Genomic DNA, 25505 nt, shown 5'->3' on the forward strand with positions numbered 1-25505 from the left:
GTGTTGCCCCACCTACCACGTTTAATTAAATTACATCATTTCAGCATCGTGTGATTGCTGAAATGTTCATGGGTTTAAACACACCTTAAAAGAGGTATGCTTTGTGGTGTTGCCCACCTACCACGTTTAATTAAATTACATCATTTCAGCATCGTATTGATTGCTGAAATGTTCATGGGTTTAAACACACCTTAAAAGAGGTATGCTTTGTGGTGTTGCCCACCTACCACGTTTAATTAAATTACATCATTTCAGCATCGTATTGATTGCTGAAATGTTCATGGGTTTGTACACACCTTAAAAGAGGTATGCTTTGTGGTGTTGCCCACCTACCACGTTTAATTAAATTACATCATTTCAGCATCGTATTGATTGCTGAAATGTTCATGGGTTTGTACACACCTTAAAAGAGGTATGCTTTGTGGTGTTGCCCACCTACCACGTTGAATTAAATTAGATCATTTCAATTAAAAAAACATTGCTTCTACTGCTCCAGCCACAGCATTCGTCACTTTGTCTGCTCATCCGCATGACCAAAACGAAATAAAGGGAGCTCAACCATTACACAGCGCTTTTAATGGCGCATGCCATAGGAACTCAACGCAATTTCGACTCGGCCAGAAAATGTGCAAATTTTGCAGGATGTTAACTGGAATTAGTCGTGAAAATATATCCAAAATACACAAAAATACACACCCACACAAATAAACAACATTTATTCCGTTCAACAGAACAAACATTTCCTATATCATGACATGCATGTCTTCAAAATTATATGACCAAGAGAAAAGTAAAACTAATTAAAACTGCGGGCAGTGATGATCCGGGGACCATACCGCTCCATCCTGATTGGACGGGTGCGTGCTAGAGTCGTTAACAACGACAGTCCAGATCCGATTGTTCAAAATTTCAACTCAATCGATCGAAAAATGAACGCAGGGATGCATTTTAAAGGTGCAGTGGCACTAACTGAGTTGCCACGAATATGGCCACGAAATTGCCAATATGGCCATCACAAAATATTTTCCTTAATCAATTGGCTCATAGCATAACCAATCTGCAAGTATTTCATCCGAAGATGTATCTCTGAGGAATTTTAATTAAATAAGTCATTTATAAATCAACGAGTTAATTTATTAAATGATTAATCAATAAATCAAAATTTTCCTTGATAGCCACATCACTTGGTCAGTGTCATGTCCAAATATCAGCTTCCTTACTCAAAAGGTGCCTGAGTTAATGTAATGTAATTACTGTAATAAGATTACTGCAATTACTGTAATGATTACTGTAATTACTGTAATTACCGGAACTGTAATTACTGTAATTACCTCAGGTAATTACTGTAATGTAATTACTGTAATGTAATAAGAAATATAATTAATTAAATAAGTACTTCATTAATCGCTAATAATTAAATAACTCGTGAATTCTTATCCGATTTACTTAACATTTGAGTGTCCCCAAAACGTTGGAGCAAAACGTTGCAACAACGAAAGTGAAACGTTGTAGCGACGTTGTGGAAACGTCAGCAAAACCCAACATTTGAATGTTCCCAAAACGTTGGAGCAAAACGTTGCAACAACGAAAGTGAAACGTTGTAGCGACATTGTGGAAACGTCAGCAAAACCCAACATTTGAATGTTCCCAAAACGTTGGAGCAAAACGTTGCAACAACGAAAGTGAAACGTTGTAGCGACGTTGTGGAAACGTCAGCAAAACCCAACATTTGAATGTTCCCAAAACGTTGGAGCAAAACGTTGCAACAACGAAAGTGAAACATTGTAGCGACATTGTGGAAACGTTTTACAACAACATTATTTCAATGTTGCAGGAAAGTAATGTGAAAAACGTTGAAACAACGTTGTGGAAACGTCAGCAAAACCCAACATTTGAATGTTCCCAAAACGTTCCCAAAAATGTTCTCTCTCTGTCTGTCTATCTCTCTCTCTCTGTCTCTCTTTCTGTCTGTCTATGTCTCTCTCTGTCTGTCTCTCTCTCTCTCTGTCTCTCTCTCTGTCTATCTCTCTCTTTCTGTCTGTCTCTCTCTCTCTCTGTCTGTCTCTCTCTGTCTGTCTCTCTCTGTCTGTCTCTCTCTGTCTGTCTCTCTCTCTGTCTGTCTCTCTCTGTCTGTCTATCTCTCTCTCTGTCTGTGGTTCTCTCTGTCTGTCTCTCTTTCTGTCTGACTATGTCTCTCTCTCTGTCTCTCTCTGTCTATCTCTCTCTGTCTGAATATCATCTTTATCTCTGTCTGTCTCTATGTCTCTCTCTCTTTCTTTCTGTCTCTCTCTCTCTGTCTCTCTGTCTGTTTGTCTCTCTCTGTCTATCTCTCTCTGTCTGTCTCTCTCTCACTTTCTGTCTCTCTCTGTCTATCTCTCTCTGTCTGTCTGTCTGTCTCTCTCTGTCTGTGGTTCTCTCTGTCTGTCTCTCTTTCTGTCTGTCTATGTCTCTCTCTCTGTCTCTCTCTGTCTATCTCTCTCTGTCTGAATATCATCTTTATCTCTGTCTGTCTCTATGTCTCTCTCTCTTTCTTTCTGTCTCTCTCTCTCTGTCTCTCTGTCTGTTTGTCTCTCTCTGTCTATCTCTCTCTGTCTATCTCTCTCTGTCTGTCTCTCTCTCACTTTCTGTCTCTCTCTGTCTATCTCTCTCTGTCTGTCTGTCTGTCTCTCTCTATCTGTCTGAATATCATCTTTATCTCTGTCTGTCTCTATGTCTCTCTCTCTTTCTTTCTGTCTCTCTCTCTCTGTCTCTCTGTCTGTTTGTCTCTCTCTGTCTATCTCTCTCTGTCTGTCTCTCTCTCACTTTCTGTCTCTCTCTGTCTATCTCTCTCTGTCTGTCTGTCTGTCTCTCTCTGTCTGTGGTTCTCTCTGTCTGTCTCTCTTTCTGTCTGTCTATGTCTCTCTCTCACTTTCTGTCTCTCTCTGTCTATGTCTCTCTGTCTGTCTCTCTGTCTATCTCTATCTGTCTGAATATCATCTTTATCTCTGTCTGTCTCTATGTCTCTCTCTCTTTCTTTCTGTCTCTCTCTCTCTGTCTCTCTGTCTGTTTGTCTCTCTCTGTCTATCTCTCTCTGTCTGTCTCTCTCTCACTTTCTGTCTCTCTCTGTCTATCTCTCTCTGTCTGTCTGTCTGTCTCTCTCTATCTGTCCGAATATCATCTTTATCTCTGTCTGTCTCTATGTCTCTCTCTCTTTCTTTCTGTCTCTCTCTCTCTGTCTCTCTGTCTGTTTGTCTCTCTCTGTCTATCTCTCTCTGTCTGTCGCTCTCTCACTTTCTGTCTCTCTCTGTCTATCTCTCTCTGTCTGTCTGTCTGTCTCTCTCTATCTGTCTGAATATCTTCTTTATCTCTGTCTGTCTCTATGTCTCTCTCTCTTTCTTTCTGTCTCTCTCTCTCTGTCTCTCTGTCTGTTTGTCTCTCTCTGTCTATCTCTCTCTGTCTGTCTCTCTCTCACTTTCTGTCTCTCTCTGTCTATCTCTCTCTGTCTGTCTGTCTGTCTCTCTCTGTCTGAATATCATCTTTATCTCTGTCTGTCTCTATGTCTCTCTCTCTTTCTTTCTGTCTCTCTCTCTCTGTCTCTCTGTCTGTTTGTCTCTCTCTGTCTATCTCTCTCTGTCTGTCTCTCTCTCACTTTCTGTCTCTCTCTGTCGATCTCTCTCTGTCTGTCTGTCTGTCTCTCTCTATCTGTCTGAATATCATCTTTATCTCTGTCTGTCTCTATGTCTCTCTCTCTTTCTTTCTGTCTCTCTCTCTCTCTGTCTCTCTGTCTGTTTGTATCTCTCTGTCTGTCTCTCTCTCACTTTCTGTCTCTCTCTGTCTATCTCTTTCTGTCTGTCTGTCTGTCTCTCTCTATCTGTCTGAATATCATCTTTATCTCTGTCTGTCTCTATGTCTCTCTCTCTTTCTTTCTGTCTCTCTCTCTCTCTGTCTCTCTGTCTGTTTGTCTCTCTCTGACTATCTCTCTCTGTCTGTCTCTCTCTCACTTTCTGTCTCTCTCTGTCTATCTCTCTCTGTCTGTCTGTCTGTCTCTCTCTATCTGTCTGAATATCATCTTTATCTCTGTCTGTCTATATGTCTCTCTCTCTTTCTTTCTGTCTCTCTCTCTCTGTCTCTCTGTCTGTTTGTCTCTCTCTGTCTATCTCTCTCTGTCTGTCTCTCTCTCACTTTCTGTCTCTCTCTGTCTATCTCTCTCTGTCTGTCTCTCTCTGTCTGTCTGTCTGTCTCTCTCTGTCTGTGGTTCTCTCTGTCTGTCTCTCTTTCTGTCTGTCTATGTCTCTCTCTCACTTTCTGTCTCTCTCTGTCTATCTCTCTCTGTCTGTCTCTCTGTCTCTCTCTATCTGTCTGATAATCACCAAACAAGAACAGTACACATTTCCTGTAATTATCTCTCATAATCAGGATAAATTTGGAACAGCCCTTAAACTAACACCAAGCAGATCAATTTTTATATTTAGGTTGAGGTTTCACACAAACGCTTTGCTTCTCGCAAAGCGTCCGCCAATGGGAACTAGAGGGAGGGAGAAGGAGCGGGAGCAGGAGACAGGTAGCCGGAATGGAAATGAGGGACAATGAGGGCCAGTGAGGGAGTGTCGGTATGCAATTTTCATCCAATCGCCATCTTTCACAATAATTCTGGACCGGCATGAGATGGCGTTGTCTGTCATTAATTTATATTGTAATCAAACGAGTTTTAGAAATGGCGGGAAAACTGGAAAAATTATTTATTTATTTATTTAAAACGGGTGTACACGATTGTACACGTGTACGGACCTTACCGAACCTTACCGAACCGGCAAACAAATCGCCTCATGGTGCACTTCAGGAGCCGATTTGCCTGCAGACCAGAGTAAGGCTCTTAACACCCAGCGTATACCGTACGCATCCTCGCAAGCACACGAATAATAGAATCATTTAAAACGTTCCATCCGTGACTTTTACCTCGGACGGTCGTGACAAAAATACGTTTACACTCCTTGGATTATGTTACCTATATCGCGGCAAGCCCCACACACACATCCTCCACCATGTTCAGAATTAAACACAAGTTCGTATTTCATAATGGACCATCCCCAAGACGCCATGCTTACCTTGGCGACATCCACTCGAAATCCAGCGGTGCCTCCAGATTTTCGAGGAAGTGGTGTGAGACTCAAGACTCCAATGATGTCACAGGTTTACGAAAGATCACAACTTTATTAACTAGTTTCAAATAGTAATAACTACCGTTAACTCAATGGACCAGGTAACTCTATCCGCATAGTCCCTCTTTCATGGCTGCAGCGCCGTACTCCTGGTACGCGTTCATTCCGTCGGGTAGAGCTTCTGAGGATGAGTGCCCTTTGACTCAATGTCTCTTCTGTTTATATGGGCAAACTTCAGTTAATCCTCTGTGCGCTGAAATCGTAATCCCTTCTCCGCAGCAATGTTACTCGGTCGCCTCACTGGCACCAGCTCGCTCCCCTCCTGCTGCGAGTTCCATTTACCAAACAATAGGGGGGTGCTCCAGCCTGGGGCTGTGACCAGGTGGACAAGAGATTACCATGTTCGTGCACATTCCTGACATTCATTTACGAAATCGTCTATCTGCTTCGTTACCAGTCCCAATCAGAGTTACCAGTCCCAATCAATGAGTTACATTTCCACAGTATCAACCTCCACATCCTCTTCAATGTCATTCTTTCCTCCAGGTCCTCAACGCAGATGTTCACCGCCAACTCAGATTGTCCCCAATCCAAAACCATGATATTTTCTACCCTCGTTAACCTCACCCTCATGCCTCCTAATTTTCCAGTTTTTCCTTCTTGGAGTTTACTTCTCCATGTACGCGTGCTTTGCTTCCTGTTTTTTTCTGTTACGTCCTGATCAGTTCAGTGTACTAGCTCTTCCAGGAGTCTTGACTATGTATACCAAACATAGGGGCAATACCCCTGGCACTCACCTGGTAGAATAAACAGTATACTGCACTGATTAAAGGTATTTTAAACAAATTTGAATGGTTTCTAGAAGACAGGGCAGCATGTAGAATCATACTAAAATAATCATAAGAATTTAAACAAACAAAAAAATAAAAATACCTATTTTGGGGGGCAACCCATTCCCCAACCACCCTCACATCCTGCATTTCCTCAGACCCAAATTTTTCTAATGCCTTGAGCAAACATTGGTACATCATGGGTGATGAAGGTTGTGGTGACGTTTCATTGAAATTGTTTGTTGTAGTTTCAGAGGAAAAAGCAAATACCTATTAGTAGTGTAATAATGTTGCTTCTGGGACACCTCCGTTTAACATGGGAAATCCCTATCTAATGTCATTTACCCCCTTGTCTTTTTCAAAAATCATAAACACCTCTATTTCTCCCACCCTCATCTTTATGAACCTTTTGTCTGTAGTACCTATCCTTAATGTTGTTCATTAGACCACTCAAACACTACAAATATTTGTTTTCTCTTATAGACCTATCATCCTTCTTCTACATATCATCTGGCAGATTAATCTTTGACCCACTCAAACATTGACCCATTCACTTCCATATTAATTCTTTCCCTCCCTCATTGCCCCTAAAGACCTCTATTTCTCTCACCCTGTTCTTTACGAACCTTCTAACCTTTTGACATGTTATCCTTATTCATTAGACCACTTAAACACCTGTGATCCTTCTGACCTTATGAACCTTTTAACCTTTTACTCTTAATATCATCTGGTGAATATAACCCACTCAAACAACGACCCTACAAATATTTGTTTATGTGTGGGAAATAATTTAATTCTCCTACAACTCTCCTCACCGTCTAATACATTAACAAAAAATATGTTTGAGTTTGGTTCTTTATTAAGATATTTTAACTGAGCTAAGATAAAATGGTAAACCTCCCTCAATGTTCTTATTTGAGCGCCTCCAGTGCCACATACCATTTTTAAATTAAAGTATATATTTTCCTGACAACCATCAAAGTTTTCCGTCCACTCAAAAATATTTCCAGCTTTTTTACCCAATTCACCGGTATTTAAATTAATTCTCTTATTTGTTTTGTGAACTTTTTTACCAGTTGCCTTTTCAATTATACCTATTTGATATTTTTCACATTCATTATGTTTTCCATTTATATACCAAGGTTGATTACACCTCCACTCTTTAGTCTGGTTGATACTTGGTTCTATCATTTATATAATAGTAAAAAAGGCGGCGGTAGCCCGTTAAAATCCCCAACCTCCCCCCCCCCCCCTTTTAAACTTATCACTTATATATATCTTATCACTTATATATATCTTATCACTTATGTATATCTTATCACTTATATATATCTTATCACTTATATATATCTTATCACTTATATACTTATATAACCATAAGGGAGACTATCAATTCCATTTTCTAAAATAAACCTCTTATCATCAAAAGCCCCCAATGCTTTCTTATTTATCTCTTCTGAATATAATTGATGTTTATAACTTCTTATTCCATTAATCTTTCTAAACTCTTCTTTCTTTGTTGTTAAACAGTTATAATAATCCTTAAAGTTTATTGTTTCTTTAATAACATTTTTCTTTACACCTTTTAACTTCTTATCAGTCTTTTCAACGTTATTCACAATGTATTTATAAGCATAAGCCTTTGACCTCAATCCCACAAATTCACTCATAACATTTCCTCCTAATTCATCCTTGAACTTTCCAATCACCTTTTTATTTTTAGAAGAGAACAACTCACTCTCTGGACTGTAATTACTCGTGTCATAGATATTAATGTCTCTTTTCATGTCTGAATAAACATCGTTGGTATTAATTTTCAAAATAAAACTATCTGTATCCATATAAAGTAGATTAACATCATTTTGATATTTCTTCCTCAAGTTATTATAAAAGTAATCATACATTAATGACTTTGATAAATCAAGAATTGTTGTTCCAATATAAATAGGTTTGTTCATTTCAATACTCTCTTTAATCAAATGGATCGCACAAAAGTTCTCAGTAAAGACCTCAGCTCGAGTAAAACTCGGTCTATTAATTAATTTTGATGCTTGTTCCCAAGATGTTGATAGTCTGATATTTTGTCTTTTCCTCACATTCTCCATAGTCTTACCAAAGACCGCATTATTCATTAATTTATAAAAGTCTTTCTCAAAATCTGTTTTTGACTCTGTTCTTCTTTGTGTATTAAAATCAATGTACCCCTTTAACCAATGACTTTGATTGAACTTTAGAACCCTATGGATCTTCTCTACTCTTAGACCTTTTGATAAATATTGTCGCAAATTTCTTTGGTGTAGAACATAATTTTTCTTGTTATATAATGTAGTAAGTAATTTTTCTGTTGATTCACCTATATCAAACGATCGTTGATAATCACTCAACCATTCTTTCTTTGGACTTTCTTTCTCACAAGCAAATGGGAGATCTTTGTGTAGGTTATGGAGTTCCTCTGGATATTTTAAATCAATTTCAAAATAATAACCAACTTTTTCTTCATCCAATTCTTTTTGTGTAGAGATACATACATCTTGTAAAACGTTTTTGTAGTCTTTTTCCTTTACCCATCTAAGTTTTCCATAAGGAAGAGCCTGAGACATTGCCCAGCCATACAGGTTGTTCGCGTCATAGTACATCAAGTAAGAACTCTCTTTCGTTGGATCATAATTTGGAAGATATTTGTTATTTGCTTTTGCGTATCTACTCGAGCAGACTTGTGAAATTCCACCTCTTTTTGCCTTTTCAATCATCAAAAGCATATCAACATCGATTATCAAATCCAAATCTTGTTTTGTCATTTTCAACATCGCACTCCAGGCCAATCCAGGTGCTGTGTAGTAGTGAGCAGGATCCAATCCATATCCAGTGCGACAAACAGATCTAAAGGCTTCAAATACATCGGCCAATAAAAGCACATCAGTTTTGAGATACAAATCGTGATACTCGCCAAGATTCTTGATGTTATATTTTTCCCAAACATTTTGTGCGTGTACATAATCTTTATCAGATATATGACTATTATTTAATTTGTTATCGAAATTTTCTTTTGAAGGAAGTTGTGTTTCATTGAATCTCTCAAATGAGTCCATATAGTCATAGGGGTAAATTCCCTTTTGTGTTAGAAAATCTTTATCTAAAAAATACTCTGAAAGACATGGAAACTCTTTTAGATTTTGAACCAAGTTAACCAATGGACTTGCCATGAATTTAAATGTATCAAGAAATCTGATATGAGTAATAGGAGATGTGTGAATTGTTTTTGTGAATGAAATGTATTTCTGATCCGTGTTTGGAATTGCTGAGATACTTCCAGAAGTCTTTGAGAGTTCCTTGATAAATAGATGTGTATCATAATGAGCGTTATTATGAAGAAAGACAGGAATGAAAGAGGGGAGTTGATAATTAATATTACAACTTTGATGAGCCGGACCTCTATATTTACCAGTGAGATGACAATGGTCTCTAACCTTTAGACCTTTACCAATTTTCTCCTCACAAATATGACAGACATTGTTTTTTATAAATTCCCTTTTTTCTTTACTTGTTAAGGACATTGGTTTATTGGTTTCTCTCATTATCTTGGTTAATCGAACACAGTCTTTTTCTAGTCGTTTCACAAACTCCTCTGGGGTATTTGAGCCTCTATACATCTCTAACTTGTTATATTTATCACCAACGGATGATTTGATATAATAACAAAAACCACAAGGAGTATGTTTTTGATATTTATTTGTGTATGATTCTTTTGGATCTTGAGAAGCAGTATCAATTTTTTCTAAAATACTTTCAAAATCAGCATATATAACAAATGGATGTTTGATCTTTTTATTTTCATCTTTGAATGTGATCTTTGAGCCTTCTTTAGGCATATTGATTACCGTTGATTTATGTTCGCCACAATAATTTGAATGTTTATCTAATCTTTCTTGTGAATTGAAGAAGTTAAGACAACGCAAACAAATATATATTTTATTTGTTCTCTTACAGACTTGTGGTTTTATTAATTTAGCAATATCTTTGATGTATGTATAATGTGAATTTTCGTCTGAATTAAAATATAGAAGATTAATATGAGTTTGTTTACAATTGTCAGAAAGCTTTAAAACCTGAATGTTGTTTGTTTCTGTTAGACCATAAACATTAACTGATAAATTATTCATCTTTTCAAATTTAGGAATATCATTTAAAGTCATCGGAAACTTTAGATCTTTCGTATTTAATGTATTCTCATATTTTTTATAATGAGATACTCTTTCATCATGAAAATGTGGAGGATGTAAGTGTGCTAAAATAGACCAGAGAAAACATTTATTGTCTTTATTTTTGATATTGATAACTGCTTTTCTATTTTTGATAACACTGGGTAAATCAATGTAAGAAGAAGCTTTTAGAGGATCTGATTTAAGAATATGAATGTCTATGTAAATAATTTTTCCTATATTGAATCCACTTCCTACGATTGAATTATCCACATCTTGCTCTTGTTTAATAAGTTCATCATAGACTCCTGATGTTTTAAAATCTTGATATGAAGATATAAAGTGTGGCTCAGTTCTCATGTATGGTGCATCTATAACTCCTTCATCCTTTGTCATTTCTAATTTTACTCCCATATAAAATTTAAGTGGTTTCATTTCCTTTAGTGTTTTTTCAATCAACGTTTGAACAGCAGGTTTAACTATTTCTACAGCATCAACTATAGACTCTGGTTCAGGAGGTTTGAAGTTAAAGACTCTTATTTTAATATGTCCTTTGAATGCTCCATCAGAGTTTTTAGTTGTGATAAAATTTGATAAATGTAGAATTGTTTTAAGATGTATTTTGAAGCCTTTCTTGAGGATATTTTTATTACATGTAGAACAGTGTTTTGTTTCAGGTGGAAGAGGGGAAAGTTTGTTTAAAATGTTGTATGTATGTTTTGCGGTGAGAATATGTTGTTTATAATATTTTACTTCCTTCTCGCAAGTATCACAATAAACCATATTTATAGCGTGAGAAAACGTGGTGTTTTATATATATCACTGTGCTTAAAATAAAACACTTTTGAGCTTTACAGCTCCGTTTTATATATATCGCTGTGCTTAAACTAAAACACTTTTTCACTCAGAATCATCTAAGTCATAACTATCACATGAATACTCAGAATCATACTCAGAGTCATCAATAAAGCTACTCTCATAACTATCATTTGAGCACAAACTATTAGTATCATAACTATCATCTGTGTTCAATGAAATACTATCATCACTATCGTCCGAGTTCAATGAAATAGTAAAATCTTCACTGCTGTATTGACTCATATTTAATTAGCAAGAAAAATATTCCCATCAATATCTATATACTTTCTTTCATTAACAGATTCAATCTCTACAATTTTTATATCAAAAGTTATCTTTAAATAATCTCTAACTATCATAGAACGAAATGACATTTCACCAGAAATATTAACATCATTCATTTTACTTAGATCTACACCCTTTGGATTATTAAAGAAAATACAAATGTCTCCTCTAGAATTATTAATGGTCTTATCATTCTTTTTCAAAGTATCGTGGTCAATCACTTTTTCAAGCTTTGAATAAATTGCCAGGAGTAGAGGAGAAACTTTTGTTAGATTTACTTTAATGGATGTCTTTCCAGGTATAGTTAGAGCTCTTCCTTTAAATGAAATAGAGGGGCTCATGTTATTTTCCATAACTGGTTTTACCCAAAAATTTCCATATTTATCTTTGTTCAATTTAACATCTTTGACATATTTTTCTATATCTTCCACCGAAGTAGAGATTGATTGAAATTTGTCTTTTGTGCTTTGAAACATTGTATTTATTAATGAATAAACTTGCGTTTAGTTTAAGTAAAAATTTACCACATAAATATGATAAGTTCTGAAGGATATTTAGAATTTCCAGACTCTCCATATGATAAATTAGAGAATTGTCCGGCTTGTGATAGAGTGGGGCTTAATGATGAGGATTCATATAAACAATGTTTATTCTGTGATTATATTCTAATTAATGATAATAAGAAATATAAAAAAACATATAACTCTTTTAAATTAGAACCAAAAATGAATTACTTTACAAGATTAATAAGAGAGATGAATGTTAAGCATTATGGTGATAATACACCATTTCTTACAAGGAAAGAGACTTTGTATTGAGGAAATGTATAAGGGTTTAATGATATTTATTATTCAAAATAATTTTAATGGAAATGTTAATACAAGATACTACATAAATAAAATAATGAATTATTTTGAAATTAAACCCGAACTCAGGATAAAATATAGAGTTTCTAAAATAGCTCAAAAAAAGTTGGATGACTTGTTTTCCAAATATATAAATGAATGATTTTTTACCCGTTTGGGAAAATAAGATAAAATTTAATAACCATAAAAACATTCCAAATTCATTGAGATGTCTAATAGTTGGTTCAAGCGGATGTGGGAAAACCTGTTTACTTTTAAAGATGCTCCTTGGTCCTAATTTTTTAGATTATGATAATTTAATAATTTTTACAAAGTCAAGTTTTCAACCCGAGTATCAACTACTCTCACAGGGTTTTAATGCAGGTCTTAAAAAGGAAGACATTATCGGTTTATTTAAACTTCAAAACAAACTGAATGATTATAATATTGAAGATATAATACAATTATTTTGTGATACACAGAAATCAAAATCGAAACCCATAACTTGTATTCTCAGTGATAATACGGATGATATACCTTCACCTCAAGATTTAGATAAATCAAAAAAGAACCTCGTCATCTTTGATGATTGTGTTAATGAGAGAAACCAAACAGTAATGGATAGCTACTATACAAGAGGGAGACATTCTTCTTGTAATTGTATATATCTTAGTCAATCATATTTTCAACTCCCTCGACGCTCAATAAGAAACAATGCCAATACTTTTATTTTATTTAAGTTAAATTCAATAGATGTAAATAATTTTTGGAGAGATAATTGCTCTACGTTATGTAGTAAAAAAGAATTTGAAAATTATATGAAACACACGATTGGAAAATATAAATATATTGTTGTGAAACAAGATGAGATACTAAATGATATTTTTCAATAAATAAATACAGAAAATGAATACCGAAGAAAGAGAAAGAAAGTTTAAGGAACATCAACAATTAGTTTCAAAAGTTGTTAAACAACAGGAAGAGATAAAGAAGAAACGGAGACAGAAACTAACTGGTGAAGAAGCCTTTGAAAGAAAACAAGAGAAATTCTTTAAACCACTTTTGAAAACTCAACACTCACCTACAGTTCCCACGGTAGAATTTACTCCGAAAAAACTTCAAATGCTCAAAGATTTTAGTCAGATAACAAAACAAGAACTAGGTGAATTAGAATATGATGACGAGGGATTATTTCGGAAACTTGAGGAGGTAAATCAACCCCCTAATTATGTTGTGGAAGCTCTTCAAAACAATGAATATTCGGCGGGTTCAAAAACCAGAGCAGGTCTCATTCCAACAGAAGAACCAGCAGTGTTTCATCTTGTGGAAGAAAAGGTATTGATATTTAATGATGAATTGATGTTCTTGAGTTCTACTCAACCAAATGTTAAATTAACTCCAAGATTAATGTTTCTTCTAACAAACCCCGGATTCAGCGGTTCAAAATATTTTGAGGAACCACTTGATATGGAAAGAGAGGAAGATAGGGTATATATTGAGTTGCTAAATGCACTTGATTATGGAGTTTCTGTTGCTGGTAAAAGTAAGAAGAATGAGAAGGAGAAACATATTATTGATGCTTTAAGTAAGCTTGGTTCGGGTGTTAGTTTTCTTCCAAATGACCCATCACAATTAGTTAATAGGCTATTATTGTTGTTAGGTAGTAAGAAGGCTGGAAACAACAATTGTTTTAATGAATCCTCAGCCATTTTAGATCAGTTGATGAACATGAAAATAATTAATAAATGTCAATACAAAGATATTTTATTAGATATTAAATAAGATGAGAAGCACAATTCTTAGTTTTAATTTCACAACGAGCGATTACACAGCTTCATTCCCTTACCCACTACAACTTGACCCCCTTACCTCATATGAGGCATCTTTGTTGTCAATGGAAACTTACAATACCCTTTTTAATATCACAGAGAAAAACAACAAGTTTAGTTATAATCCAGGAAGTGGATATAAAACTATAACCGTTTCACCTGGAGCTTACGAGATTTCTCAAATATCTTCAGAAGTCTCTCGCCTTATGAAAGAAAAAGGTGATGAACCAAAAAATATTGTAATAGATATTCAAAAACACACTTCAAAATCAACTATTAAACTTAAAAATAATTATAAAGTTGATTTCACGATTGAAAATTCGTTTAATAATAATAATAATAATAATTCATTTATTTTGTATAGCGCTTTTCCAGAAGCCCAAAGGCGCTTTGACAGAGTGGAAAACATAATGCATAACAATACATGAAAACAACAATTGCAAAAAGACAAGAATCAAGAAAACAAACAGCAGCGATATACGGCATATATATAAGACAAGAATCAAAAAGACAAGACAAGAATCAATAGGGAAATATTTAAAGCAAAAGGAGGGAGAAGGAGAAGAGATAGTCAGGGGTTAAATGCTGTGGGTTGAATGTTGAATGCAGCGTTGAACAGGTGGGTCTTTAGTGATGTTTTGAATGTGGTGAGTGAGGAGGAGTCTCTGATGGTGTGAGGTAGTGAGTTCCAGAGGGTGGGAGCAGCGATGGAGAAGGCCCTGTCCCCCCAGGATCTGAATTTGGTCCGGATGGAGGGGGTCAGGAGGTTGGTACCAGCAGAGCGGAGGTTGCGGGTGGGAGTGTGTCTGGAGAGGAGGTCAGCCAGGTAGGATGGGGCCAGGTTATGGAGGGCTTTGTATGTCAAGAGGAGGATTTTGTACTGGATTCTCTGGGGGATGGGGAGCCAGTGAAGCTTGTAAAGGACGGGGGTGATGTGGTCACGGGTCCGGGAATGAGTGAGTAGACGGGCAGCGGAGTTCTGAATGTATTGGAGTTTATTGGTGATTTTTGAGGGTGAACCATAGAGGAGGCTATTGCAGTAGTCCAGACGGGAGGTGATGAAGGCGTGGATGAGGGTTTCTGCAGCCGTGGAGGAGAGGGATGAGCGGAGACGGGCAATGTTTTTCAGGTGAAAGAAGGCTGACTTTGTGATCTGTTTAGTGTATTTGTCGAAGGAAAGGGTTTGGTCAAAGATGACGCCAAGATTCCGGATGTGAGGGGAGGTGGATACTGGGATACCGTCGATGTTGAGGGCAAAGTTATGGGTGGATTTTGTGAGCGTTTTTGGGCCAATGATGATTATTTCAGATTTATCACAGTTAAGCTTGAGGAAGTTGATTTGAAGCCAGGATTTTATTTCAGTGATGCAGTTTGTCAGGATAGAGTGGGTGTCGGTGGAGACGGACTTGGTGGAGATGAAAAGCTGGATGTCATCGGCGAAGCAGTGGAATTGGAGACCATGACGGCGGATTAAGTGACCGAGCGGGGACAGGTAAAGGATGAAGAGGAGGGGGCCAAGAACTGAACCTTGGGGGACACCTTGGGGGAGGGGAGCAGTGGGGGATTTGCAGTTATTGATGGAGATGAACTGGCATCTGTCAGAGAGGTATGATTTAATCCAAGAGAGGGCAGTGCCGGTGACGTTAAAGGTGGATTCAAGTCGGGTGAGGAGGATAGTGTGATCGATGGTGTCAAAGGCAGCGCTGAGGTCGAGGAGGACGAGAATGTTGAGGTTGCCAGCGTCAGAGGAGAGGAGAAGGTCGTTGGTGATTTTGAGGAGAGCAGTTTCAGTACTGTGGTTGGAGCGGAATCCGGATTGGAATGTTTCATACAAGTTATTGGCAGAGAGATGATGTTTGAGTTGAGTGGCTACAGCGCGTTCCAAAACTTTTGACAGAAAGGGTAGGTTGGAGATGGGTCTGAAGTTGTTTAGGGTGTCAGGGTTTAGACCAGGTTTTTTTAGAATGGGGGTAACAGCAGCAATTTTGAGGGAAGGTGGGACGATGCCTGTAGACAGGGAGGAGTTTATTGTTGCAATGATAAGTGGAGAGAGAGCAGGGAGGGAGGCTTTGACAAAGCTGGAGGGGATGGGGTCAAGAGTGCAGGTGGCAGTTTTCATTCCTATGAGGAGTTCAGAGAGGTCAGTAGGAGAGATTGGGGAGAACCGAGACAGGGGATGGCAGGACAAGGGGGGGCAGGTGGTTGGAGGGGGAGCGGGTGCGGCGGTGGTCAAGCTGTTGTAGATGTTGTCAATTTTGCGTTGGAAGAAAGAGAGGAAGGAGATGCAGTTGTCTACTGTGAATGACTGGGTGGTGGTGTTCAGGGGGCGGAGGAGTTTGTTTATTGTCGAGAAGAGTGCTTTTGGGTTTCCGGAGCCAGAGTGGATAATTTGAGAGTAGTAGGCAGAGCGGGCGCGGGAGAGGGCATCTTTGTAGTGTTGTATGTGGTCCTTGTAGGCTTGGGAGTGAACTGTGAGACCCGTTTTATTGCGGAGTCTTTCAAGTTGGCGAGCACGAGTTTTCATCAGGTGGAGTTCAGGGGTAAACCAGGGAGCAGAATGGGTGAAAGAAACTGTTTTGGTTTTTACAGGCGCAAGCTGGTCAAGGCAGGAGGAGAGAGTGTGGTTGTAGTAGTCAGTGAGGTCGGAAGGGGTGTGGAGGTCAATGAAGGGAGAAGTGGACATTTTTTCAGAGAGGGTGGATGAGAATGAGGTAGGTGAAAGAGCGTTTAGCTTACGGAAGTTGATTGTGCGATAATGCCTTGGTGTTGGGGCGGGGATGTTGATGGTCAGAGTGATGGCTAAGTGGTCAGAGAGGGTGAGGTCGGAGAGGTTTAGAGAGCTATTGGGTTTCTCTTCAAAAAAGATTGAAAATAACGGGACGTTTTACAGTGATAATGTTATCCAAATATCCTCCGGTATAAATTCAGTATTAATTCATTGTGATTTGATTGATGGTGCTTATAACGATGGAATAAGAACAAATACAATATTTTCATTCAGTGCATACTCAACCCCGATTGGTTATAAATTTAATATGGAACCAAAAAATCTTGTCTATTTACCTGTGTCAGGAAAAACCATATACAGAGTAAGTTTTAGGATAACCGACCAAGATAATCGTATGATATCCTTTAATGATGAAATTATATCCATCAGAATTCACCTACGTGAAGTTTTTCAATAAATAAATAATGGTTATTGTGAGAAAACACGAGTTGGGAAAATATAAAATAATTACAGGGGAGGGCATGTTCCTTTCACCAGACTATACAAGGTATGTGGGTAGAGGATACTATAAACCTAAGAGACAACGAGGTGTAGGTCATCAATTTCGAAATAAAGGAGATGGGATAATTGATACTCTAATGGGTATTGGTTCAACCATCCTTAAACATAAAGACCTAATTGATTCAACTGCTTCTGCCGTGGGCTCCGTTGCGGGTGCTATAAAGAGTATAAAAGATGCTCAAAAGGAGTCTCATAAATTACAAGCAATCAAAGAAATAAAAAAAGGTAAAACTCAACTATCTTCACAAGAACGACAAAAAATCATTAAAATACTTGGGTCAGGGTTTCAACAATTTTAATGCTATATAAATACAAGTATGGAAGCGATTGATAGTATCTATGATTTGGATGATACGATTATCATTTCAAACTCCACTAAAAAGGAAGACTATTTTAAGGTAAATGCTATAACAGGAACAGACTGGAATTCAAACGGAACAAAAAGTTTTGAAATAAATAATCAACAAACTTACTTGAATATAGCTGATAGTTTCTTGCTGTGTAAATTTAAATTCACTAAGGCTGCGAATAATACTAATGCTACACTCGTAAATGATTTCTTCTGGAAAATGTTTGACAGTGTCCGCCTGTATATTGGAACACAAGAGGTTGAAGCGGTTGATTATGTCTCTGCTACATCTGAAATGATGAAATTTACACTATATTCGTTTAGTGATAGAATGGGTAAGGGAGCTGTTGAAGGTTTTATTCCTGATATGTCAACGGGTACAAACGCAGACCCTGGTTATAGTCAAAGGAAGTCAATGTATAATGATGAAACAAAAGCAGTGAATAGTTTTACCGTAGCAGTTTTGTATGGTCTTAAAATTAGATTTCAACTACAAAGGAATGATAATGTAAATAGGTTGCTTTTTGGGGATGAAAATGCTTTTGGAGACAACAATAAATTTGTTATTAATGATTTGTGTTGGTATATCAGTGAATATACTCCTAATCTTAAAACGGAAGAGATGTTAAATAGAAGACTTAACTCAAAGAAACCGCTAAATGTATCATACCTTAAAAGAAGATGTCAACACGTTAAACTGGAACACACTACCTACACTTGGAATTTGGGTGTTCTTCAAGGAAAGCCACGATACCTCTGGCTCATTTTTAAAAAACCAGATGGAGAGGACGGTACTAATAAGAATAATGCGCTGAGTGATAATGCTAAGGTGAAACAACTTCGGGTTTCTCTTGATGGCACATTTTATCCGCGAGATAGATTGGAAATTGATTGGGAAAAAAATGATTATGCGGAAGCCTACAAGTCCTACCAAAAGGTGTGTGAAAGTAATGGTAATAATTATCCTATTTTGGATATGGTTGCGTTTCAAAAACTTTATACAATCTACGCAATTGACCTGAGTTCTCAAAAGGAAACTATAAAGTCTAATCGAGTGGATACTTCTCTATACATTGAAAGAGGGGAGAGTGAAGAGGTTAATGCATATTGTTTGCTTTTGGAGGAAACAGAATTACAGATTAATACAGATAATGGTGTTATGATTAATATCACATAGGTTTTTTCTCATAAATAAATGGTTGGGGTATATGTTAATCAAATCAATCTTAATAAATTAACATCTTGTATTCAAAATCAAAAGCCTTGTATTATTAATGTTAATACAATTCAAAGAAAAGGAGCTGTAAGAATTGATGTTTTACTCACACACACACAAGTAAAAACACTAAATGATGTTGGATCACTTAAAATTAAAATGACGAAACCTATGTTAAAGAAATATTCAATAGACGAGTCAAGAGGAGGATTTCTCCCGTTTCTAATTCCTTTATTTGCTGGTTTAAGTGCGGCGGGAGCATTGACTGGTGGTATTTCAGCAGCGGTAAAAACTGCTAACGAAAGGAAGGCACAACTAAAAGCTCAAAAAGAATTGGAAAGACATAACAAGGAGTTGGAGAAACAAATTAGTGGAAGTGGTGTAATTGTAGATTTTGCTCAAAAACTTGAAAGTCTACCTGATAAAGCTAGATTGTTGGTTGGAGATATGCTTTCCTCTATCGCTCAAGCGGGTGTTAAACTAACTAAACGGGGTAATGGATTGTATCTTTCTCATAAATAAATGGATAAATGGTTTAAACAATTTGGAAAGAATACAACGTCAAATATAGAACTAGCTAAGTATTGTAAAACACTAAAAATTGATAATGTGGTTATTTGTATGAGAGATGAATTAATACATATAAATAAGAATACAAAGAATATTATTATGAATTTAGACACACAGAATGGTTCTCATTGGGTTTGTATTCATAATAGTCAGGATAAATATTATTTTGATAGTTATGGTATGCCACCACCTGTTGAAGTAATACAATTCTTACAGAATGGTGTTTATCAAACATTTCAAGTTCAAGAAATTAATTCTAAATGTTGTGGTCAATTATGTTTATATGTATTATTTCAACTCAACAATAATGAAAATTTTTATGATATCATTTTTAATCTAATATAAATGACTTATGTTGGAAAAGATGGTTCTATCTTTGGAAAATCCTCTCAGGATATTGATTTATCAAATTATTATACAAAGGCACAGGCTGAACGACAAAAATATAGTGTAAGTAAAAATATTAATATGAAGAATACTTATAAATTAATCAATTATCCAAACCCTACAGATGCGAATGACTTAATTAGATTAAGTGATTTATCACAATATATATTTTTAAAGAAAACAGCACGTTTTGTGAAACAAGTAAAATTTACAACCACAACACCTGGTTATACTGACCATACACCTTTCCTCATTGAATTTAACTACCTGCTTACAATTGAATTTTATAAAGAAGGACATTTAGTTAATATGCGAATTAATAAATGGGGGTATGATATGCCTGATTTAGGGTATAATTGGTCTTTTTCAATAAACATAGAAGACCTACATGATTTAAATCAGTCTCGTAAAGAAGAATATTATCCACTTGGTGAGGATAAGGATTTATGTGGAAGTACAATTAGTAAACAACAAATACGTGATTTTAAGAAAAGAAAAATATATGATAGTATAGCGATGGTTCGCATGACAAAGAAGGAAGGTAATGAGATAAGGATAGAAAGCCGAGGAATACAAACCGATTTGGTAGTGGGAAGATGGGGTGGTATTACCTGTCATAATATTAATCTCACATATATTTCTGATACATAAATGGCAGGAAGAAGACTACAAGAGAATTATAATTTTTGTATTCAAGGATACCTACAAGAAAAGGGTGCTCGGTATTACATACCTTATGATTTGGAGCATATACATGGGAATTTTGTCATTAAAAACTGGCCTTATACTGATATTGTTAAACCCACAAATAGAGACTTGTTTAAAATATTAAATAAAAATGAACTTCTCAAAGTTATGAAATATAAAACTCTTTTAGAAATCGTCAACAAATCTTATTGGTATCCTATTATGAGAAAAATAATTATAGATACAAGAATATCTCAAAATCCAGATGAGTATATGTATAATATTCTTTGGGGTTCAAACTCAAGGGTAGCAAGGGATGAGGAAGGAGTTGAAGAAGAGAAGGAGGAAAGAGAGAAAAAGGAGAAGGAGGAAAGGGAGAGGGAGGAGAAGGAGGAGAGGGAGAAAAAGGAGGAGGAGAGGGAGAAAAAGGAGAAGGAGGAAGGAGAGAAAAGGGAGAAGGAGGAAAGAGAGAAAAAGAAGAAGGAGGAGAGGGAGAAAAAGGAGAAGGAGGAGAGGGAGGAAAGGGAGCAAAGAGAGAGGGAGGAAAAATATAAAAAGATGGAAATCAGTGAGATTCGTAAAAGATTGAGTGTATTACAGCAAATAAATCAATCTCAACGCACAGAAGAGGAAATTAAAGAATTAACAACTCTTATGAAGATAATGGTTTCAAAAATAACAACGTCAATGTCTTCAATTTCAGGGAGGAGATTTAAACGAGAAAGTGGTGAAGAAGAAGAAGAAGAAGGAAAAGATTATGTGATTGATGATGTTGGTGTCATTGACTTTAGTTAGTTTTTATTTGTAAATAAATGGAGGAGAGAGTGAAGGCATTCCTTAGGATTCTTTATGTTTTAAAAATAAAGATTGAAATGTATATGTTGAAAACCAAAAAGGTTTTGATACTCTGTCGGAATTTTTCTGATAAATAAATATGAGTTATTGTCTCAAATGTAAAAAGAAAACTAAATCTAAAAATATCTCTTATGTTAAAGCTAAAAATAATAGAGTTTATCAAAAAGGAATATGTCAAGTGTGTGGCTCTAAAAAGTGCCAATTCATATCTCCTAAAAGTGGAGGAGACATACAAAAGTTTCTGTCAGGAAGTAAATTTACAACAACTGGAATTCCAGGGGAATTACACCTTCCAGGGTATTCTTTCTGTGGTCCAGGAACAAACTTGGATAAAAGATTAGATAAGGCTGACAATCCTAAACCTTGGTCTAAACCTACAAATAGGGTTGACGAAGTGTGTATGAAGCATGATATTGCTTATGGAAATACCACTACGTTGACTGAAAAACATAAAGCCGACAGCGAAATGTTGTATAATTTGTCTTTGATACAAAATCCAACGTTGAGAGAGAAAGTTGATAGGTTTATTGTGAGAAATTTGATAAATGCTAAATTGAAACTTGGTCTTGGTTATTCCTCAAAAAACTATTAGGCTCTAATGATGTCATCAAGACTGAGGAGCTTTTGGCTGAAGAATTACACAAACCTATAATCACAAAGTTTAAAAGAAGGAAGGTTTATTCTAAATACACCGACCACATATGGTCCGCTGATTTAATTGAATTGAATAATGACAGGGGATACAGGTATGCTTTAACCGTTATTGATTTGAGGAGTAGATTTGCCTGGGTTGTCCCTTTAAAAAATAAAAGGGGTGATACTTTAATGTTAGCCTTTAAGCTAATATTTGATCGGGATAAAAGGAAACCAAAGAAGTTATGGACTGATGAGGGAACAGAGTTCTATAACAAAATATTCATGAAATTTCTTAAGGGGAAGGGTATTAAATTATACAGCACCTTTAATGAAGGAAAGGCAGTTGTTATTGAGCGTTTTAATCGTACTTTAAAAGAGAAATTATATAAAAAATTCACACAACTCGGTTCTCAAAAATGGGTGTATTTAATTCAGGATATTGTAGATAATTACAATAATACAGTTCATTCATCAACAAAATCAAAACCATCAGAAACATTTACAAAATTAGAATATGAAAAGGAGATTAATTTGAGAAAGCCCAAGTTTAAAGTTGGTGATATTGTAAGAATATACAAATGGAAAAGTCATTTTGAGAAAGGTTATACACAAAAATGGACTCGTGAATTATTTAAAATCATTGATGTAATGGATACAGTCCCTTGGACCTACAAATTATATGATTTAAATGGAGAAGAAATCTTGGGTTCATTTTACTCGCAAGAATTACAAAAAACACAAGTAAGCAGATAATACCCTTGAAAATAATAAATAAATAAATAAAATGTAATGGGGATACGTTTTTAAATCTGTGAACCCCAAACACAGAATCCCACAACTTTTCAGTTGGGGCTTAACTTTTGTGTGTGTATAATGGGGATACGTTTTTAAATCTGTGAACCCCAAACACAGAATCCCACAACTTTTTAGTTGGGGCTTAACTTTTGTGTGTGTATAATGGGGATACGTTTTTAAATCTGTGAACCCCAAACACAGAATCCCACAACTTTTTAGTTGGGGCTTAACTTTTGTGTGTGTATAATGGGGATACGTTTTTAAATCTGTGAACCCCAAACACAGAATCCCACAACTTTTCAGTTGGGGCTTAACTTTTGTGTGTGTATAATGGGGATACGTTTTTAAATCTGTGAACCCCAAACACAGAATCCCTCAACTTTCCAGTTGGGGCTTAACTTTTGTGTATGTGTGAGTGAGTCATAATAATATACAAACCCTAACCCAACCCCATCCCTAACCCAAACCCATCCCTAACCCAAACCCATCCCTAACCCAAACCCATCCCTAACCCAACCCCATCCCTAACCCAACCCATTCCTAACCCAACCCCATCCCTAACCCAACCCCATCCCTAACCCAACCCAATCCCTAACCCAACCCCATCCCTAACCCAACCCCATCCCTAACCCAACCCCATCCCTAACCCAACCCCATCCCTAACCCAACCCCATCCCTAACCCTCACATTCAAAATCCCAACCCTAACCCAACCCCATCCCTAACCCAACCCCAACCCATCCCTAACCCTCACATTCAAAATCCCAACCCTAACCCAATCCCATCCCTAACCCAACCCCAACCCTCACATTCAAAATCCCAACCCGAACCCAACCCCATCCCTAACCCAACCCCAACCCTAACCCTCACATTCAAAATCCCAACCCTAACCCAACCCCATCCCTAACCCAACCCCATCCCTAACCCTCACATTCAAAATCCCACCCAAACCCTAACATAATCTTTTTTTTCTTCTTTTTTAAAAATATGTATTTCATTTTTATTTTTTTTCCTCTTCTTCCAATTCTGTCTTTCAAGGCTTTCAAGTTTGAAGAAGTAGAAATGGGAAGAAAGAATTTTCCAGCATTTTCTTCCTCGAACTTTCTTGATATTGCTTAAATCAAGCGTCATTAAACAAAGAACATTGTTCATTGCTTTAGAATCCAAAGAGTCTCCAAGATGGACCCCACAGGTAGAGTCTCCAAAACAAAACCAACTTTCCAAGTTCCCAAGGTATAACCACATTCCTGTTGAGCCTCCAAGATAGGTATCACATTCCGAGTCATCAAAACAAAACCCCCATTCCGAGTCTCCAAAAATATAACCATCTTTCCAAGTCCCCAAGGTAGAACCACAATTTTCAGAAATATTTGGGGTTTCCGTGATAAGTCTCACATAGTATAACTGCGGACCATCAGGGAAAACTTCCCTTTCCCAATTTTTTAGGGTTTCTATGATGTGTCTCACATAGTATAACTGCGGACCATCAGGGAGAACTCTCCTTGCCCAATTTTTTAGGGTTTCTATGATGTGTCTCACATAGTATAACTGCGGACCATCAGGGAGAATTCCCGTTTCCCAATTTTTTAGGGTTTCTATGATGTGTCTCACATAGTATAACTGCGGACCATCAGGGAGAACTCTCCTTGCCCAATTTTTTAGGGTTTCTATGATGTGTCTCACATAGTATAACTGCGGACCATCAGGGAGAATTCCCATTTCACAATTTTTTAGGGTTTCTATGATGTGTCTCACATAGTATAACTGCGGACCATCAGGGAGAACTCCCCTTTCCCAATTTTCAGAAATTTGTGGGTCTCCAATGTATGACTTGTATTCTGGCTCATCAAGGTAGAACTTGTTCAGTGGGTTTTGTTTTGATAACTCACAACAAGTATCATCATGGTAAAACTCTTTTTCAGGATTTTGTGGATCTCCAAGGTATAACTCTTTGGCTGGGTCATCAAGGTAGAACTCGTTCTGGGGGTCTTGGTTGTTCAAAATGTCTTCAAACAAAAAAATAACTTCATCCCAAGTTGTGTTAAAAGCAGAATTTTCATTTCGTATCTCAGATACAATTTCCTGTGAAAGAAAATAACAATGTATTAATTTAATACAATATTTTTATTTGTATAAATCAAGCTCTATGAATATTAAAATAAACTTTGTTAACTCTTACATGTCTCATCTAAAAAAAAAAAAAAAAAAAAAAATTAAATAAATAAATAAATAAATAAACAAACTTACCTCCATTGATAAGAGGTTCGAGTCCAGTTCATCAATCTGAAGGTTGAGTTCTACACAGGTAGTAGGACTCCAAGGAATAGCAAAGTTATCCCATTCCATTTCGGCATAGGAGTCCATTCTCAAGTGAAGCAGAAAGCGTGTTTGAAAAAGCCTGTGTGGTCGGTGCCTTTTATAAGAAGGGCTGGGTGTGTGTCATTTCCTGTGGAAATTCCCTGGGCGTGTCTTAACTGGAAATGATGTGATGGAAATTCCCTGAAAATGATGTAATGTTTTACCTGGAAATGATACAATGCTGAAGAGTTTATAAAGTGGGTGGGACTTAGCAAAAGTGGGCGGAGCTTAGCAAAAGGGGGCGGGACATAGAAAAAAGTGGGCGTGGCTTAACAAAAAGTGGGCGGGGCTTAGTAAAAGGTGGGCGTGGCTTACCAAAAAGTGGGCGGGGTTTTTCCAAAAAGTGGACGGAGCTTAACAAAAGGTGGGCAGAGCCTACC

At 36.7% G+C, this 25505-nt stretch overlaps 1 pseudogene; it reads left to right on the forward strand.

The window, feature by feature from the left end:
• The window catches only part of LOC137417273 (spectrin beta chain, non-erythrocytic 1-like), a 54152-nt pseudogene that overhangs the window by 8707 nt on the left and 19940 nt on the right, over window positions 1-25505 (forward strand).

Source organism: Myxine glutinosa, unplaced genomic scaffold, assembly GCF_964187855.1.
Source record: "Myxine glutinosa unplaced genomic scaffold, kmMyxGlut1.1 SCAFFOLD_664, whole genome shotgun sequence".
In the NCBI taxonomy this organism is placed as follows: Eukaryota; Metazoa; Chordata; class Myxini; order Myxiniformes; family Myxinidae; genus Myxine; species Myxine glutinosa.